This window comes from Tachypleus tridentatus, chromosome 7 (genome assembly GCF_004210375.1).
Source record: "Tachypleus tridentatus isolate NWPU-2018 chromosome 7, ASM421037v1, whole genome shotgun sequence".
Taxonomy (NCBI): Eukaryota; Metazoa; Arthropoda; class Merostomata; order Xiphosura; family Limulidae; genus Tachypleus; species Tachypleus tridentatus.
The window spans coordinates 191632322-191641493 of NC_134831.1; the positions used below are offsets into that span (position 1 = coordinate 191632322).

General features: G+C 30.6%; 1 long non-coding RNA gene across 2 annotated transcripts; it reads left to right on the forward strand.

Moving 5' to 3' along the window:
- The first annotated feature begins 1201 nt into the window (after positions 1-1201).
- LOC143257565 (uncharacterized) lies at positions 1202-8279 on the forward strand. 2 transcript variants are annotated; one of them, XR_013031939.1, is made up of 3 exons: positions 1202-1267; positions 2760-2777; positions 6930-8279. It is a non-coding gene; the product is annotated as an uncharacterized LOC143257565 (long non-coding RNA). The 2 variants fall into 2 exon arrangements; XR_013031940.1 differs by having other exon boundaries at positions 1239-1377.
- Positions 8280-9172: the final 893 nt, after the last annotated feature.

Here is a 9172-nt window from a genome sequence, read left to right on the forward strand (position 1 = left end):
TTACACAGGATAAAAAAAAAAGCCAAATGCCCAAAGGGAAGTCTTTCTATAGGCGGACTGTGTTACTAAGGTTAGACTTGTAGGGCGAATGATGTTCACTCGGATGACAGGCTCCTCATATAATATCTGAACGTTGATTACATCATCAAGGTTATTATAGTCTTAACTTACATATTTATTTTTGTTGTTTTTTTTATTTTTGCGCAAAGTTTACACAAGGGCTATTTGCGCTAGGCGTCCCTCATTTAGTAGTGTAAGAGTAGAGGGAAGGCAGTTAGTCATCACCACTCACCGCCAACTCCTGGGCTACTCTTTTACCAATAAGTAGTGGGATTTAACATCACATTATAATGCCCCCATGGATGAAAGGACAAGCATGTTTTGTGCGACGGGGATTCGAACCCACGACCTCGGATTACGAATTGAGTACCTTAACCACCTGGCCATGCTGGGAAACTTCTATATTTAATTATGTATCTTAAGAGTTATACGCAAATCCACTGTTGATCGAAGCAGTTAATACATCTGACTGTAGCTATTAACCAATTTGTATGTATCATAAAAGTCTGGAGTACTTTACAAGTAAAAACCATTACCTTAAGGAGACAACTAATGTAATATAGCTGATAATTTACATATTTGACGTAAAATGTTTTTACCAGACGTACTATCTTAATGTATCTGTTATTTGAACAAGACCATTACCATCGCAAAACTTTCTATAGTTTTCACATCGCTAATTGATATAACATTGATATAATTATCTCTCCACAAATGTTTTCATGGCGTGTTTTGTTTCATTTTTACAACCAAAACCACTATTTGAAAAAGACAGTGATTTTATTATTACATAGCCGATTATTTTTCTATGATTTAGGTACTGTTTCAGTACACATTCAAACTACTGTAGTACACGATTATAATTTTCCCTAATTTGTACAACGTACGTTTTGTATTTTCTGGCATTTTATGTAAATAATACTCATCGCTAATTCATTATTTCCATTTATATAATTAATATATAACAATTTTGCGTATATTCGCTCTTAGAAGGATGTTTATTTAAACCAATACATAATATACTATAAAACAGGCCTGCAAATTTAAACTTCACGAAAGTTATTTTGATTTTAATAAATGATGTTCCATAATTCAGCCACGCAAATTTCGAAAAATTTTTTTTTTTACAAAACTCTTACTTAGATCAGATTTAGGCCTGGCATGGCCGAGTGCGTTAAGGCATGCGCTCGTAACCTGAAAGTCGCGGGTACGTATCCGAGTCGCGCTAAACATGCTCTCCCTCCCAGCCTTGGGGGCGTTAATATGTGACGATCAATCCCACTATTCGTTGGTAAAAAAGTAGCCCAAGAGTTGGCGGTGGGTGGTGATGACTAGCTGCCTTCCCTCTAGTCTTACACTGCTAAATTAGGGACGGCTATCATAGATAGCCCTCGAGTAGCTTTGTGCGAAATTCAAAAAACAAGCAAACAAACTTTAATTTATATAGAATTAATTAACATACAAACTCATGACAGTCTTTCTAGTTTATCTTTAAGCTATCCATATAAATATTTCATTTCATAAATGCACCTTATGACAGTTTCTCTTATATTCTTTTCAGTGTGTTTCCATGAGCCAAAGAAAGTATCTTTACAAGGTTTTACTGAGAACAGTTTATTTCATAGGAATGCAGTTCATTAGAATTTTAATACATCTGCTGTTTTGTTTTTACAATTATTTGCTAGTGCTAGTGGTAGGTCAAATAGCATTTTAGGTTGTATCTTCAGAAATATTGAATATAAATGTAAAGAATTTATAATTTTATTGTATAAGTCACTGGTTAGGCTATATTTGGAATATTCTATTAAATCTAGGTCTCCTTACCAGAGAAAAGGCATTGAATTGTTGGAAATGGTTCAGAGAAGGGTTATTAGAATGGTGTGTGGGATAGAGAGGTTGTCAAACAAGGAAACTGAAATATCTCAAATTGTTTTCTCGTGAAAAAGGAAGAGTTTGGAAGAATCTGACTGAGATGTTTAAGATTGTGAATGGAACTGATGGTGTTTTTTCATATTTAACGATGATAGTAGTAAGATTAGAGCACATAAACATAAATTTTGGTGTTAAATGAGTCATCTTTAGCTAAGAAAGTTTGTTATTTTTCTACTAGGGTGGTTGGCCTTTGGAATGAGTTGCCTTTGAATGTTGTGGGGGCAGTAAATTTAAGTGAATTTAAGAAAAAAGCTTAATAGGTGTATGAATGATAAGGGATGGCTGTAAGATTATTTTGTAAATTTATTTATTTTGGTTTAGTTTAGAAGATGGAACCAATAGATCCATGCTGTCCCAAAACTTTATGTTAATGACATGCATCCAATTTATGATTATTTTTATTTTGATAATTTTTCATTCATTTATTATTCCAGTATACCAAAGATACAATTCATTAGTCATTTTTATTTTAGTTTTCAGTTAGCCATTTGACTGCAATCAGACTTGATATATGATTTAAATGTAATGACTTGGCATGCAATTATTTTTTTCTTATATTAATTATGAAAAGGATATTGAAGCTTATTCATGTTGCTCTTTTTAGTAAATAATACTGTGAATTGTTAGGCTCTGCTTTTAATATCTGTTAAAATGTCTTACTTTAGTTGCTATAGCAAAATAAATCTTTTGTCCAGAAACATATTAATACTTGAACTATGTTATCATAACACTGTTGCTTAGTTATTTTCTCACTGTTTGTTCTTCAGGATACAAGCACAGAGAAGGTAGGACAGACTTACTCCTTGAGCTGACCTCTAAGAAACTGGAGTTTATTCAACACTTTTCATTATGCTAGCCAATAATTTATTTTATGCATATTTTATAACCATTTAATGGCTTTTTTATGTTCTTCTGTTGAAATCTTTTCATACATATCTTTGTTTCATATGATATTAAAAATTGTTTTCTTTATCACAGTGTTTACATTTTTATGTTAATACTATAACTTGTCATATTATGTTTAATATTTTAACATATTTTTGTTTTCCATTACAATAGTGTGTAATATTTAAAAGTTTTTAAATTACCCACAACATGTTTTAATTTTTCTTTTCTGAAGTTATTTTGTTTATTGTTGATATTTTCTCGTGTTAAATGTTATCCAGGTCTTAAACTTTTATTAAAGTCGTTATTGACAACACATTATAGTAATCAAAAATTATTCACTTTGGTTGTGGTTTCTTATGTTTTAAAAATCACAAGATATATTTCATATTTGGGTTAGGAAGCAATTTAAAAGGTTTTTCTATTTGTGATTTGCCAGAAATTCTGTATTTCTATTTCTTTTTAGTCACCACTTTCATGTACTGTCACATTATAACTACCAAATTTCATTTTCTGTCAGATTTTATATAAAATCTAAATGCTCTTTCTGTCATTTATTTATTTAGATAAAACATAGGATAGTTGTGACTGATATTAATTTAAGGAACATTTAGGGAGTTTATTTTAAAATATAATAATAGCATTTAAGAAGTGCATATTTCCAGTTTATTAAAGTATGGTTATATGTAAAGGTGTTTGCACGTTATCCTAGGCCCACATGAGATGAATATTTAGAACAACCTTAGTAATTTCTGAGGTACTAAACTTTTGTATCAAAAAATATTATTGTATGTATTCTAAGAATTATGTTTGAAGTAGTGTATGAAACTTGTCACTATGTGTATTATGGTAGTGATATAGTGGATGATGCTTTGAATTATGTATGAAAGTGGAGGTATTTTGGAGCGGTGATGATTACAGCATACAAATCTGATTACTGAATCTATTCTGAAAGTTGTCAGGTTGATTATGTGATACATGAAGCTGAAAGTGATATACTGAGTATGTGATACATGAAGATGATTACTGAATCTATTCTGAAAGTTGTCAGGTTGATTATATGATACATGAAGCTGAAAGTGATATACTGAGTATGTGATACATGAAGATGATTACTGAATCTATTCTGAAAGTTGTCAGGTTGATTATATGATACATGAAGCTGAAAGTGATATACTGAGTATGTGATACATGAAGATGATTACTGAATCTATTCTGAAAGTTGTCAGGTTGATTATGTGATACATGAAGCTGAAAGTGATATACTGAGTATGTGATACATGAAGATGATTACTGAATCTATTCTGAAAGTTGTCAGGTTGATTATATGATACATGAAGCTAAAAGTGATATACTGAGTATGTGATACATGAAGATGATTACTGAATCTATTCTGAAAGTTGTCAGGTTGATTATATGATACATGAAGCTGAAAGTGATATACTGAGTATGTGATACATGAAGATGATTACTGAATCTATTCTGAAAGTTGTCAGGTTGATTATGTGATACATGAAGCTAAAAGTGATATACTGAGTATGTGATACATGAAGATGATTACTGAATCTATTCTGAAAGTTGTCAGGTTGATTATATGATACATGAAGCTAAAAGTGATATACTGAGTATGTGATACATGAAGATGATTACTGAGCCTATCCTGAAAGTTGTCAGGTTGATTATATGATACATGAAGCTAAAAGTGATATACTGAGTATGTGATACATGAAGATGATTACTGAGCCTATCCTGAAAGTTGTCAGGTTGATTATATGATACATGAAGCTGAAAGTGATATACTGAGTATGTGATACATGAAGATGATTACTGAGCCTATCCTGAAAGTTATGTTGAGTACCTGTTTTTATGTTTTCTCTCCTCACTTCTTAATTATAAGGATATTGAGATGCTGGTTTTATGCAAGTAATATGTGCATAGTTAGTTAAGTGATATATATATTTTTTTAAATGATGTGATAGAATTGGTAGTTTTAGACTGTGAGATCTTTACCCAGGTGGCAACAATGCACGTCCAATACATTTTGGAAAAGAATGATAACTAAAAATTTAATACTAAACCATTAACTGAAAGTTATGTCTAGAATTGTACATAAAGCTTATTACTGAATCTGTCTTGACAGTTATATTGTGGATGGTACGTTTTTGAATATAGCCTATGAATAATGTTATGAATAGTGTGTTAAGCTTAGTGTTTTTTGTATCATAAAAGTAACTTTATCTGATGTGGGTGAAACTTATTTTCAAATGTATCATAGAGGTTACACTATTTGAGTTTATTTTATGGCATTTATAACATTTTTAACTATATTGTAATAAACAGCCTTACTGTGTTATGTTATACATATTTGGCAATAAAAGCTGAACTTTACAAAAAGAGAGACAGGTGATTGTGTACAAGTTTTGTTTGTTATATAATGAATCTAACTAATATTCAGTTAGACATCTTGCTGTTTATTCTGTGGTAAGTGTTTTTAAACATTTGATTTGTTTATAGCATAACATTTTATCTATGATTTGAAGTAAAAGAAATGGACAAGTTTTAATATGTACATTTTCTATGTGTCAACATTACCGAACAGTTATTTTGATTGATAGATACTGAATAATTTAATCACAGGTTCATTAAGGTAGTAGCTAGTGAGTTAGAACTTTTAAGACAATGCCATTTGGAGCTCTAGAAAATATTTTGATATTAACAAAATGTAATCTATTTTAGTTTTTTGTTTTGTTTTAAATATTTGTGAGTTCAAATGTAATGAACGTTTCATCATAAGAGTACTAACTATAGTGTTCTCGATCTTTAACAGGTAGGAGTAATACCTCCTAAAGCCAGCTTAGGAAATGTTGCTATTCCTCTAGCAAATGTTAACCTACTTAAGATATCTTTTACTAAATTCAAAGAAGAAAATGAGCAGTTGAACTCAGACCAATCTAATATTAACATCTCAGGATAGCTAAACAAAACAGGGTTGTGGCAGAGTTTGCAACAGAAAGAGCATGGCACCCCCAAAATTCAGGAAAAAGATCCTTTAAATTTGACGATTCCAAGCAGATATTTATAGACCTAGTCATGCTTTACAGTGTGATGAAGTCGTTGTGGTCTTCTGTATTAGTTATTAAAATTCCTCAGGTTTTATATATTTTATTCTTATAGCATTGAAAACATTCGCTATTGTTTGCAGGGTATGCTGATCTAATATCTGTTAAAAACTAAATTGGTGGTGGAAATTAATAACAATGGTATTTCATTAGGTTTATGATATTCTGCTACAAAACTCAAAGTCGTAAGCTCATCATTATACTGCTTCTTTTCATATTGTGCTTGGCATGAGTTTTATTGGTATCTTGGCATTCAATGCATTAAAAGATGCCCATTTTGTTACTCTAATTGTAAAATGTTTCAACAGGTGCATTTCTAATGATCATGTTTCACTTTCAACCTTGACCTCTCCACTTCTTTTGCTTCCAGTGTCTATGATGGTATTAAATCTTTGTGTGTTTTTATTGGATTCACAGACAGAATTTGTATCCCTGATAACTAAACACAGAAATAAATTAAAACTTGAAGCTTCTCATATTTACAGCATATATATGTACAGATTTATCATATTTAGTTGATTAAAAATGATTTTAATGAGAATGGATTTTGACTTCCATAAGATTTTTTTCACATGAAAGAACTTCATTAATGTTTTCCTTCCCATCATTTTTCTGCACATTCTTCACACCTGTAACTGGATTTTGAAAATTTAAGTTGATTAGGTTTTGCACAGTTTTATGTGTGTGATTGTGGGTAGAGTAATATAGTTAAAGAAGGTATAGTTACAAGAAGGTTTGATTCCATAACATCTTAGTCAACAAAAGTGTAGTTAAAAGGAAGTTTAATTTTGAAACACCTTATTTAGATAGAAGGAAGTATGGTTGTAGTTCTTTTTTTTGCACTTTTATGGGTTGTTATATTTTATGATAATTCATATAACTTAAAAGTTATTGTTGTCTTTTGTAAAAAGCACTTATCTTTTCTTTATATAGATTGAAAAAACAAAGCAATTAAAATGATTCAATAAATGATGATGAATGAAAGCGACTTTCAACCATGGCTGAAGGTGAAGAGGAGGATGACTGTGGAATAAGAATCAGAATACAATAACCAAGCCCAGTAACTTCCAAGAGTCCATCAAAACAAGATTTTCCAGATAACACCACTATGGAGGAACAGATTAACCATAGTGAGACTAGTGTCTGACTGCACTGACCTCTAGTCCTAAATCTAATGGTCTGAACTGATGCTGGGTGTGTAAGTGTCCGAGCAATGAGATGTCAGCTTGATCCATTATCAGTGTTGCTCAAACCATTCTTATGATTGATTCACCTTGTTGCTTTAGAGGTTTAGCTCAACAAGTGATTCTGACTTCCACAGACTCCAGAACCACTTAGAAAGAGCAGTTTTACCAACATTGAATCAACTGATACCCTCAGAACCTCACCCTTATGTTTGTTTGATGGACTAAAATAATGTGAAAATTATTGCATTGAATAATTTGTTGTAAGTGACTTTTCTTTAAGCCAAACGTCACCCACTGTATGTTGAGCTTCCTAATGGAGGAAGAAGTTGATTTACCAACTATGAACTACTGTGTATAGTGGATAGACAACTGATGTTATTGGTAGGATTTAACAAATATACAAACTCAGTATATAAAAGCTTCATTATTTTCAATAGTGGAAGAAATTTTTAGATTCACTCCAGTCTAGTTTGTAGTCTGATTATTTCAGCAGTACTCCTCTTGCCTATCAGTATCAGAAATGATGCAAATAGATTAGACTAATTGAACATGTATTTTTAAAAAAACTAATTTTTCAATGTTTTTGCCAGCTTATTCTACAAACATACTAATTACAAACTTGCTAGTTTTTAATAGTCTGCGCTTGGATGACAAATAGGTTTATCAGAAGTTCACAAAATTATATAACTAGAAGTTACTTAATACAGTAATGTATGTTTTGTTGGTTGTCTGATTTACTTAATTTTATATCAACCAGATGCTTTGAAATTTAAGATATTTTTTTGTGAGTTTGAGAGTGCCAAAAATATAAGAAAATTTTCGTTCAAATATTACTTTATTTCTTGTATTGTTTATATTTAAGGCTCTCTAACTTTTTGTGTGCATTTATGCAAATAATTTTAACATTTATTTACACAGGAAAAGTTATAAAGACAATTTGACATCAATTAATTTTTTTTCATTGATGTTCCTTCACATTCTGTGGCAAAAGTTTTTGAATGGCTTAAAAAATTTGGCTGTTTTAGTATCATGTCAATACCATTTATAGTAGATGTATTACCAAGTAGTTGCCTAATAAATGATTATTGCTGATTAAAAGGTTACTGATAGTCATTTTTACTTTTCACTAGACTGTTTGAAATCTAATAGTAAGAATTAGTTTGGTTTATTATGAACATATCAGGTGTTACGTTTAAAAAAAAAGAAAGAAACATTTAGATTAAACTCTCACAATTAGGAGAAATTTAAAATTTAACTTAACCTAAAGTGTCACCATAGTTAAAATAGATTATTCTAATACAGTCTTAAATCATATCAGTACAAATATTTTTTCTTCTTTAAACCATTTGTATATCTTACAAAACAGATAGTTATAAGTTATCATGTTCTCTTTTCCAAAATGTCTCTTACCTAGATCATCAACAATAGATATTATTACACACATTTTGTCGTAAGAAGTAATAGTTTTAATTGTATTGGTAGGAGACATCCTTATCTATGCTTTATCATTAAGTGTAATTGCAACTTAATCAATAGAAGAAATTGTTAGATTCCCCCACCTTAATGTATTGTAGTTAAGACTTTATGAAGAGGAGACATTGTTATTTACTCAACGTCATTAAAGTGTAGTGTAATTTCAAATTAAACAACAAGAGCATTGTTATTCAACTTATCTCATTAGGTGGAAAGATTATTTACCCTTTGTTGTTAGAAGGTACTGTAGTTTAAACATTATTAATAGCAGACGTTGTTTACCCTTTGTTGTTAGAGGGTACTGTATTTTAAACTTTACAATAGCAGACATTGTAATTCACCCTTTGTTGTTAGAGGGTACTGTAGTTCAAACTTCATTAATAGCAAGTATTGGTGTTCACGCTTTGTTACCAGGTATTGTTTGTTTAGACTTTCATTTCTTCAGGAGAAAAACTTTGGAATAAGCCATTATATATAACCATTAATTACAAGAATATCATAAAACTTCTAAAATAA